The following is a 12,375-nucleotide window of genomic DNA, read 5'->3' on the forward strand; positions in this document are numbered from 1 at the left end:
AGAAAACACAGTTTCCATCAACCATTAGTACCCTGGATACAACTGCCAAAACAACAGGAACGTCTTAAAAGCTAAGACTAGGACTAGCCTACAAAAGTTTACAACACAAGCAGGCTGATGGGGACCTACCAAGAACAATTGTAAAATAAGCCAGGGCCCAACAGGGCTTGCAAGAGCCAACTCCAACTCTCTTCCAGTCAGTTAATAAACCATGTAGTACTGCATTTCCCCATTTCTCCTTTCATTTAAACTTTCACACATTGTGACTATAAGTGTATTTCACTGCATGGTGTTAGGATTAGGAAGAGATGTTCCAGAGGAAATGTATTTTAGTGCGTTTAATGGTTGCGTTTGGTTCTTTGTGAGACAACAAAGATAGCTTTGTCCATTGGACCAAAGTTACAGAAGCTTAGTATACTTTAACCCTAACACGAGAGCAACACATGCTGATAATGAAAGTTCCAGTTTATGCGAAAATCATAAATATTTAGGTCCCTGTCTAAACTACAAACATGTCTGCATCTTCTGTTTGTATTCACTCCAATATATGACATCAAAGTTTTCAGTGACAAATAATATGGAGGACAAATGTGAAGACAAAATGATCAGAGTCATAAAGGTACATTCTAGAGTGATTCATCCTGTCCTGATCCACAGTTATAAACCTAACACCAATCAGTAAGGCTTTTGTTCAGAGCTGATTCGTTTGCTCTAAATTTTCTGGGACCTACACCAGCATTTCAGAGATACTGGGAAGACTAGCTCTACATGAAAAACTATGAAAACTGAGATATCATAGAGAGATTGAGAGAGATGCTTAGTGAAATTTTCAAATATGTGCAAAGGAATATATACAGAAATGACATTTATAAGTAAAGAAGCAGATTTTATTCAAACGACATTCAGAGTTTGGTGTGGCAGAATCCTCTGAAGCAAAGCTGTAATTTGTGATATTGGGCTATACAAATAAAAATGACATGATTTGACTTGGCTTGACCAAGTGATATAGAACTTTGTCAATCTGTTGAACAACAGTTTTAACACAAAACTGGGCTACACTGTTGAATTCTAGATTATTTAGTTGTGAGAATGAATTTAGAGTTTTTTTTAATCACACATTCTCACATTCTCATTGCATTAGTAGAGATTAAATAATTGAAGGAATATAAAAAGGTAAACGGACTGCATTTATATATCATTTTTCTAGTCTACCGACCACTCAAAGTGCTTTACTTTTACAATGTATGTCTAACATTCACACACTGATGACAGAGGCTGCCACGCAAGGCGCCAACCTGCTCATCAGGAGCAGTTAGGGGTTCCGTGTCTTGCTCAAGGACACTTCGACACGCTGTCTGGAGGAGCTGGGGATCGAACCTGCAACCTTCTGATTACTAGACAACCCACTCTACCTCCTGAGCCGTGCTGTCCCAGTAAACAATTCGTTGTTACAAAGCCATTCTGCAATCATGGTAAAATGTACCATATTTACAAAGAAGTTGTGACACGTATACATCACGTTAAAAATCAATTATGCTTGACTATTGAAGAAATCAACTAAAATTAGCCCCATCAAATACACAACTGCATACTAACCCTAACCCATAAGAACATTTGACTTAGGTGCCACAAGGACGCTTTGACTGAATAGCTTGATAGTCCCCTACCTCCCCAACGAGGCTTTGAAACAACGGAGTTCAGTCTCATAACAGAAAACAGCTTCTGTACCATGTCCACCGTAGGACATATTGTACACGGGAGCATTCTGTCATGGCTGTCTAGTTATGACTTGTGCCTGCCTACAGAGGGCAGACATTGACTCGGCTGAACGATGTGGTATCTTGTATTTTGTGAATATTTATGTTTGCACTGTGGGAGAGGAGGATGTACAAGTGGAGAACCGGTCCTGGTCTTTTATTGCACTGAGTGTTTGAGTGTTTATTTTTTGAAAATGACAGGCAAGAAAAAATAAGTACGTTTATTGTAACACAGTTTTCCTTGACAAATGTATTGGGCTATGAGGAGAGAAATAAATATGTTTTTTTAATTCTTTGAGTGATTTTTTTCCGAATTACCTTCCCACAACAGGAGCTGTTCGCATTTGCATGCATTCAGCACAACTCCACAACACTGATAACAACGATAACACCAGTAAAATTAAAAAAGGGAAAGAATACGGCTAAAGAATGAAAAGGAAGAAGAAAATAAGAGCATTCAGCGCAGTGAGGAATGGTACAATACGCACTGTTAATCAACGAAGGAGCTGGAACAGTCAGGAAAGTGCAAGGCTAGTGGAGTCCATATTGTAGTGATATAACGCCATGTATGTATATAGTACACTGGTCATTGATCCTCGACCAATACTACCCCAAGTATTACTTCACACATACGTGGTGCGCTCGCTAGCGAACGTCTGGCGAGTATTGATTAGACGCTTTTCCTGCATGCTCAAGTATTTTATATGTGGTCAATAAGCATGGTTTTGTGTATGACCAAACAAAGGCTCAACAAACGGATTTGTGTAACCCTACCCCTACCGGTGGGGTGGGCTATCTTTGCTGGTGACCCTGAGTTTGGTATCTGGTGTCTAAATCTGGGTTCATCGAGTATCTTAGACCCAAGATCGTACAGGAAATGTGGTTACAGGTTCACTCGGATTCAAGATTCAGTTTTCCCTCAGACTGGTAAGGAGCTTGGTAGAAGCAGAATCCACAACGGGAGAAAGAAGACTTCCAATCCACACAAACACACACGTGACGACTGACTTATCAAGAAGAAGAAGGGAAATGTATTGACGAAGGTAACAGACAACAGCAAAACATGGAAACACAACGGCAATTCCTTTAACAATGTTTGTCTTGGGCCAAAGAACAAAAAAACCATAATCTGAGTACTCGGGGGAAAAAAGTACCAAATAAAGTAATCAGCCTCTATTTCATGGGTCTCAAACTCGCGGCGCGCGGGACGTTATTTTGTGGCCCCCTACTTGACGTCAAAGTTCAGCGTTAGTGCGGCCCGCGCTTGCCCTGGGCTTTTATTTGTCCCTTATGAGCTGCCGTAGCGCAGGCTCATGACAGCTTCCGGTGTCGCGTTGGTTGTCAAGTCATGGTGCGTTCCCGTTACGTTGGAAGTTGTGAATTGGAACGACTCGGATTTCAGACTTCCGGTTGAAACGTCCAACTCGGAGCTCAGAAAGTCCGACTTCCGAGCACAACTTGAACGCACCATAATGGGCAGCGCGAATTAGCGGCGACGGTTGAAACTTGGCTGAAACTTGATTCCGGAGCGCCACCAAGTGGAAGGAAAATATATCCTGTCAGCCAGCCCCAGTTATGTCTTTCTCAAAACCTGCCGGGAGAGAAAAGTCGGTGACGAGCACAGACAATTTCAGGAAAAGTGGGAGACGGCATGTTTTTTTGTTGAGCACAGAGGCAGCAGCCCGACGTGTCTTATATACACCGAGAAAGTGACGGGGCACAAGGAATACAACATCAGACGCCATTACTCGACTAGACATGCTGATGATGATGATGATGATGATGATGAGTATACAAAATACCAGGGAGACGAGAGAGAGAAACGGGTCGCCAATCTTAATACATGTTTACTGAAGCGACAAGATTTCTTCAAGAAAGCTAGCAAAGATCATGATGCAGCAGCAGCAGTCGAAGCTAGCTAGCCACGTGGTGAGTGAGATGATTGCTGCTAAGTCGGGAAAGCCAATCAAAGAAGGGGAGTTTGTTAACAAGTGCATGCTACAGGCTGCAAGTATAGTCTGCCCGGAAAAGAAGGGTCAGTTTAGCAACATCGGCCTTTCAGCCAACACAGTGGCAGAGCGCATTTCTCACCTGTCAGGTAACATATATGATCAACTGCGTGAGAAAGCCAAACGTTTCTGTGCATACTCAGTCGCTCTTGATGAGGGCACAGACATCATTGACACTGTGCAGCTCGCAATCTATGTCCGTGGTGTTGACGACAGTTTTGAAGTGATGGAGGAGTTGCTCACAGTGATTCCAATGCATGGCCAGACCACCTCTCGGGAGATATTCCGCCAGCTGTGTGATGCCATTGTGGATGCGGGTTTGCCATGGAAGAGGTTTGCTGGAATAACAACCGACGGAGCGCCATCAATGACAGGGAGGAGAAATGGAGTGGTGGCACTTGTTCAAAAAAAAAAACTGGAAGAGGAGGGTGTGGAGGAGGCCATTGCTCTGCACTGCATTATCCATCAGCAGGCCCTTTGCAGCAAATGCCTGACGTTTGACAATGTGATGTCTGTCGTTGTGAAATGCATCAACCATATCAGATCCAGGGGTTTAAAGCACGGGGAGTTCCGCGCCTTTTTGGAGGAAATAGAGTCAGCATATGAGGATGTGCTCTACTTCACTGAGGTACGTTGGCTCAGCAGGGGAAACGTCTTGAAGAGGTTTTTTGAGTTGAGAGCAGAAGTGAAAGCCTTCATGGAGAACGCTGGGATGGCTGTTCCTGTGCTAAGTGATCCCAAATGGCTCATGGACTTAGCTTTCCTTGTTGACATCACACATGAGCTGAATGTACTGAACAAGAAATTACAAAACCAGGGGCAGCTTGTCAGTGCTGCCTATGACAACGTGAGATCATTCTCCACAAGATTCGTGTTATGGAAAGCCCAGCTCTCTCAGACAAGCCTCTGCCATTTCCCAGCATGCAAGGCACTCATGGATGCAGGCACACCATTCAGTGATGAGAAGTATGCTGATGCCATTGTGAAGCTACAGGAGCAATTTGATCACAGGTTTGCAGAGTTCAAGACACACAGAGCCACTTTTCAAATTTTTGCTGACCCCTTCTCCTTTGATGTGCAAGATGCCCCTCCTGTGCTTCAAATGGAGCTGTTTTGTTTTGTTTTTTTAGCTTATTAGCTTATTAGTATTCCATCTTGTCATAACAGAACCTGGTGTCCCCTTTTTGTCTCACGCTGTTCGTTTTTGTTCCTGCACTTGTACTGTTACCTGTCTTATTTTGATCACCTGTATATATTAAAAAAGAAAAGAAAAAAAGATTGAGAACATTGGATCGGTTGTACTTTTTTTTGGAATACTTGCGGCCCAGCCTCACCCAAACTCTACTTCCAGCGGCCCCCAGGTAAGTTGAGTTTGAGACCCCTGCTCTATTTGGTGTCCTTTACTTGTTCCTACCACCTCCTGGGATTAAAAAAGGTCGCTGAGCAGCAGTGTCCGACAAGATGATGGCATCCAGGAAGAGTGATGATGGAGCAGCTCCACGGTAGAATCGTCCCTCAAAACAAAACAAACCCGGTAACAGTGAGCAGGTAAAACCTTTACCCTAACTTAAACCCTACCTCAACCGAAACATACAGAAAGAGCCATCCGTTAATTTTATCCGAAACTATCACTCCGAGTAGCTCGGTACTTTCCATCAGAAAGGCCATTGCCATGGTTAGCTTGGCTACCACGAAGAGTTAGTCTCTGTTGCTGTGGTATTCTCTGTTGGATTGTCTGCCTGAGCTAGTAAAACCCCCACCTTGTTTATTTGCCTGAGCTACATGGGCATAAGTATAGTCAGGTGGGGAAGCTTCATTTAAAGGAAGGAAAACATTTGGTTTCAGCCATGTTTCACATAACCCAATCATATCAAAACTATGTTCAAGAATCAGATCATTTATTAGTAAGGTTTTGGTAGACAGTGATCTGATATTTATCAAACCACATTTAAGCATCTTGTGGAAGTGATCAGTAGTAGGCAGAGCTTTAAAGCTGCCAATAGGGGAAAGATTAATTGGAATTAGACACCTTGTTGAGAGTTTTGGCCACCAACGCTTTGGACGATATGTGGTCACATTCTTGATAACATTAGCTGTTTGGTTTTGTAGATTATTAGGTACTTTGTCGCACATCTCACCACTACCAGTGGTAGGAATAATTACTAGATTGTTGTGATTCACACAGTTAGGAGAAGAGAGCTTGGGAGCAATACAGCAGGGTAGGGAGATAGTCTCAATGTTATAGACCAAGCTATCAGGCTGATAATCTACACTGTGAGAAATTCCCTGACTAACATTAATTAAACTACTTGACTCCACATCCGCACTAGATTTAAACCCAGCAGGCTCTCTAATCACCTGCAACCTGCTGAATGATAAGTCCCTAGTGTCAAACTAAACGTAAACAGCTATCTACGTATACTGCTAGACAAAAGAGCGGTGCCGTCCCCAGTAGGGTGAATGCCGTCCGCTTTCAGCAGGTAAGGGCGGCTCCAGAAGGAAGGGCAGTTATCAACGAAGCCGAATCCCTGCTCATTACAGTAACGAGCCAGCCAGCGGTTCATTGAGGTGAGCCTACTGTACATCTCATCATCACCCCTTGCAGGTAAGGGACCAGAGACAATTAATCGATGCCGACACATCTTTCTGGCAAACTCAGGCATTCTGACTGGGCTGGCTTTTGTGATCTCTGATTGCTTCATCCTAGCATTATTGGTGCCGACATGAATAACAATGTTGCTGAAAGTAGTGGTGCTGTGTGCCTGGGTACCCTGACTCTCCCTCCGTGATGCCAGTGTAATGGTTATGAAGTTGCTGTGTTTGAAATGCAGTGTCTAGTTCTAATTAACATCCCATGATGTTTTGGGAAGGTACACTGGAGGTTACGTTTTGCAGCATTTCCTTATTTCGCCAGGTTTGGTCGTCGGCCTGTAATCTGCTGATCTGTTGTCGGTCGGCCAGTACAACATCGGATTTGGCTGCAGCAGCATCGTGTCCGTGTGTTGTTTCTTTCTATCCCCCCTTACAGGAAGGAACGATAGTTGTGATATGTTCCACGGTGGGTTTATGTTTCCTGTGCTATAAGGAACACGCAGGGAGTAAAATATCCGTGTCTGCAGTCACTTCAGCATCTGAACGTAGTCTGGCTAATCTGGAGATGTTGCTCTGCTCTAGCATGCTAGCTGTAGCATGCTAGCTCGCTGCGTTACATAGGCAGCAGCGCAGTAGAAACTTAATGGTCGCCATTTAGTGAGGAAGCATCTCATGACAAAGCATGTTTGCTCTGCATTCATTCTACATGATGTGGTTTTCAATAGTAATGCTAAAGTGTTGCAGTTTACCAAATAGATCAGTTGAATGTGTGAATGCAAAAGTACTTTTATTCGTGTTTAAGTTTAATTGAGATTTAACTGTTCTCAGGGTTAAATACATAACAATAGTATCTAGTATTGGAACAATGCACACATATTAAGCTATTTATTTTAAAGGTGCAATAGGTAATTTCTAAGTCCGTTCAAGGTGATGATTCAAAGTATGTTTTGAAGTCAGTTTAAAGCTACTGTAAAGATATTCCTTTTCTACTGCTGTTTTAAGATGCTGTAAAGACATTCTGCTTATTCTGGTTAAATGTCTAATGCAGATATTTTTCTGATTTATATTGTTGGACTGCAGCTCACTCTACCAACTCATCTTCATCTATGTGAGAGCGTAGTCCTGCGTGTTTGTTGATAAAGCAATAGGAGAAGATGTTCGGTCTCAAAACCATCCGTTTTATTTAGCAGTAAATGGATAAAGCATACAGAGCTCTGGGTCTAGAGCTTCCTATCCCTGACAAACAACAGATTGTGTCAGTTCACGAACTCTGACTCTCTCTCCTTTACCTGACCCAGTCTTTATACTATACAAAGTGTTGACTGAATATGGATGTGTGGTCTTCTTTCTGATTGGTCCGTTCATCTGAACATGGATGTGTGGTCTTCTTTCTGATTGGTCCGTTCATCTGACTCCATTTCCACCTCACTGATATCCGGACTCCAGGTAATCTTCTTCTCCATCTGCTGTGACCTCCTTGTTGCAGCTGCCGTCGTAAAATCCTGTTCCTATTTCTGAAACCACAGATCACAGCACATCTCGTCTCTACTCCCCCTTGGCCACAACATCCTTATTGTTCCCTTTCCTATTCAGAGCCGCTAACCTTATCCAAGGTCAGCGACCCTCACTCATTTACCTTCTATGGATATAGACACACTCTCCTTCTTGGGACATCTTATCCTTTTATTGCCCCCCACTTCTCTTCCTATAATTTACTCTGCATTCCTCTGTCTGCTAACATACTCAGTACTTTTCCACTGCCACTATAGCCCCTTATGTCCTTGTAACAAGCCTTGTTCCTTATGCATATGATTTCCCAATGATTAATATATCCTTATATCCCTTATTCCAATTAATACGTTGTAATCATCATTATTAAACATCACACCATTACATTTATCTACAAGTCCCCCTTTTGGTCTCATGTAAATGAGACCAACCAACCAATCGGATTCAAACATCACATTCAGCCTCTGTGTCACTGCCCGGTTCTTCACACCCTCCGTCCTCCATCAGAGCCACCGTCTCCGTCTCGACTTCAGCCATCTGATAGGTCGATGGGGGACTCTTCTTTTCGATGGCAGTGACGATCAACCTTTCAAACAGAGATCTGATACAGGGGATACAACAGCATCCACACAACACAAGTGCAGTCATCATGCTTACCAGGGACAGAAACACAGACACTATCACACCTTTCCACTTCCCAAACCACTGTTCAAAAATTCCTCCCAGTGGGTCGTTTATACCTGAGTGGTCATGCATCTCCTCCGACAGGGTCCTAAGTCCTTTTAGGGCTCTAGTTACCGAGCCGTCTGGAGCAGTGTTGTTGGGGATGAACGTGCAGCATTGATCGTCAAACATAGAGCAAACACCCCCTTTTTCAGCTAATAACATGTCGAGGGCCATTCTGTTTTGAACTGTCATCAACGAGGTGGCAGCTAATTGTTCAGATAAGCCTGCTACAGCATCCCTAGTTTTATTGGCGAGCCTCAGGACGTTATAATGGATATAATTAATTCTATCCACATTCTTATTGGGAGTGACTGGAAGTAGCGCACTAATGATTGGGATGTTCTCAAATCCTGCTGCCACTTGATTTACCAACTTATACTCATCTGGAACTCCCCTGGGAACGCCTATAGCATCTATGTATGTGGGAGAACCATAGCCAACCTCAAATGTGTCTCTCCTGTGGCAGGTATATGTGAAATTTGTCTGTTGGCGTGGCCCTAGCAAAAACAGGGGTAGAACCAACCTGACCATTGCACACGTTCCAGACCAGTGTGCTGGCAGGCTGATATGTAGAGTCCTGTCCCCACAATACCAAAACAGGTCAGCCCTTCCCCACACCATAGAGCTAGGGGTTGACTAACTGTTGACATCAAGTGTGTATTTGCACCAGCCGTCAGGCATGTGTCCCATCTTCATACCGGAGCTGGAGCTCCTAGAAAAACACGTATAGTTATTAGCTCTCGGGGTGAACGTCGGCGGCACCGTGGAGTTTTTAACGGGTGGAAAAATAGAGCTGAGAGTAGTACAGTTAGGGGGGTTGGCTTGCATAGTTAGGGCCATCATGCAATGAAATCCTATAGGATCTATATCGGGAAACAGAGGTGCTGGGGCGGTGAAAAGAGTTGGCCTGGCTGAAGAACATGCAATACAATTGCTCATGTTCATGGAGGCAGCAGTAGCTGCCATCCAATCTAACCACAGGTTTTTGTCCCCATATCCAGTAGCCAATTTGACAATATCACCTTTCGTTAGTTTATTGTAATCTATGGTGATTACGTCCTTGCTCTGTCTAGGTTTAGTTTCGAATGCACTAATCGTGGCGTCTGTTTTCTTTGAGGACGGAGGTGTTAACAAATTCACCTTAACGAGACCCATGGTGTCCATGCCTTTTTGATATGCTCCCACAACCACATAGAATGCCTTTTTCTGGCCTGTCATAAATGGATCATCCCACAGGTCGTGTATTGTCATCAACAGGGGATTAACCCAACCCGACTTATGTCATAGTTGGCCGCGTATGAAACTAATCTTATTAACTGTATCTGGATTTTTGACCGCGGTTTTGATAGGGGTCCATGGACCCGTATATACTGCCAAATCAGTTCCCATCCGGCACACAAACTGCCCATGCCGGAGTTCCTAGGCGGATCCCCCTGCCTTAGACAACTGGAGTGAGTTTCTGGACTTCTGCACAGGTATAAATCATATCTTCTCCACATTTCCTGGCGTTTCCCACAATTAATAACATGGCATAAATCAAATTGAAATGTCACTTCGTTCCCAAAGTGTAGTCTACGTCTATACCTTCATATGTTTTAATGCATTAATCTGGTTGGCCCTGGCCTTCCCTCTTTGTTCTGTTGTGGTGTTGGTTTTGATCTGTGTGTCTGTCTCTGATGGCTGATTCCCACATCAATATTGGAGTAACTATTACTATAGAAATGATCCCGCACACTCCCAACCACCACCATTTGGCTTGGTGGGGTTTTCTCATTCCCTCAAACATCTTAATCAACATATATCAAAAATTCTTAGCAAGCAAAACCTTCTTGTGTTCTGGTTATCAGTTCCTTGTGTCCTAGAAAAACCTTTTCTGGGAGAGCTTTTGACCTTCTATAGTAACATCAGAACATTCTTTCCGCACCTGACAAAATTCTTCATTCCAATCTTGAGTATATTGTGGCTTGCCTGAGTATATGCAAAGCCGGTTACTATAAATCTTATCCAAAAGTGATAGCTATAATAACTGTCGCCACAGATAGTGGCTCGTGTCTTTACACTTATTCAGAGTCAACTGTGGTGTTTCTTATCTGTTCCCGTGTCCAAGCGGGTGAATCCGCTGCTGCACACTGGCTCCAGTGGTACCAGCTGTCTCCTTTGCCCTTTAGTCGGACCGCGTGTGATGTCCTCTCAACCACCTTGTAGGGCGCTGTCCACCTTGGCTCCGACCACTTCCTCTTGATCACCTTCAGCAGAATCCAGTCCGTGGTGGGCGGTGTCTGTCCCTCTAGGTTCCCCTCTCCTGCTGCAACCTGTTTTGAGAAAGCTGACACCAAAGCTGTTAGTTGGTCATAGTAAGGTTTGTACTTCAGCGGATCTCTTTCCTTTTCCGTGGTTGGGATTCCAGCTCCCGGTCCCGGGAACTGCTGCCCTGTTGTCAACTCATATGGAGTGAAACCTGTGATGGAGTTTACTGAGCTCCTAACTGACATTAGAGCTAGGGGTAGGGCATCCACCCAACTCATTTTTGTTTGAGCACACACTTTTCCTATTTTTCCTTTAATGGACTGATTCATTCTCTCCACCTTTCCCTGTGATTGGGGGTGATACCCTGTTCCAAACGCACGTTTCAGTCCTAGGGCCGCTTCTACTGCCTGCAGGTCTTTGTTCTTAAAATGTGTGCCATTATCTGACCTGATTCTTTTTGGAAACCCATGCATTGGTATGTATTGGTTGATTAGGAATTTGATTACCGTTTTGGCATCTTCCTTTTTAGCAGGTACTGCTTCTGGCCAGCCGTGTATGCATCCACGGTGACCAAGAGGTACCTATAACCATTTACCCTTTCCAATATGTCAGTGTAATCAATTATGATTTCTTGACCTGGCATTTTTGGCAAAGGAAATTTTCCCTCGTGTGGCTTCACTGTAGCCCAGATATTGTATTCTGTACATATTTTACATTCCCTGATATGGTTCACAATCATTGCGGGCAAAAATGGATGCCACCAATGGGTCAGATTTCTCCGCATCGGTGCCTTTCCACAATGTGTTAGCCCGTGTGCCTCCTGTAACACGGAAGCCGTCCACCCTGGGGGTAACACAGGTCGGCCGTCCGGCGACCTCCACACTCCTTCGGATTCCGTTGCCCCTCTCTCTTTCCAAACTGTGAACTCTTGAGGAGAGGCTTTCTGTTGTTCCTTTATTAACATATTTACATCACAGGCAGGTAGTAAATCATACACCGTTTTTCCCACCTGCATCATCATGTATTGGGCTGTGTAACCTGCTGCCCTTTTAGCTGCAGAGTCTGCCTCCTGATTTCCTTTTGCTATCATTGTTTCAGTTTTGTCGTGACCTCTGCACTTTATTACTGCTACCTCTGTTGGTTTCATTAGGGCTTCTACCAGTCTCTTGATGTCTTTCTCGTGTTTGATTGGGGTTTTTGCTGCTGTCAAAAATCCTGCTCTGATCCACTGACTGAGCTCTAAATGTATTGCTCCTACCACGTATGCCGAGTCTGTGTAGATGTTTACTTTTTTCCCTTCTGCCCATTCTAATGCTGCTATCATTCCCTGTAATTCAGCTAGCTGCGCTGATTCTTTTCCTATTACTCTCCCTGTCACTACCTCATCAAACCCTTCATCTGTTTGTCTTACCACTGCATATGCTGCCTTCAGTCCCTCCGTGGAATGTCTGTAGCAACAGCCATCTGTGAACAGCACTTCCTCTGGGTCAGCTAAGGGTTTTGCCCGTAAATCTGCTCTGACCTTAAAATCTTTC

The sequence above is a fragment of the Lampris incognitus genome, chromosome 7 (assembly GCF_029633865.1).
Source record: "Lampris incognitus isolate fLamInc1 chromosome 7, fLamInc1.hap2, whole genome shotgun sequence".
Taxonomy (NCBI): Eukaryota; Metazoa; Chordata; class Actinopteri; order Lampriformes; family Lampridae; genus Lampris; species Lampris incognitus.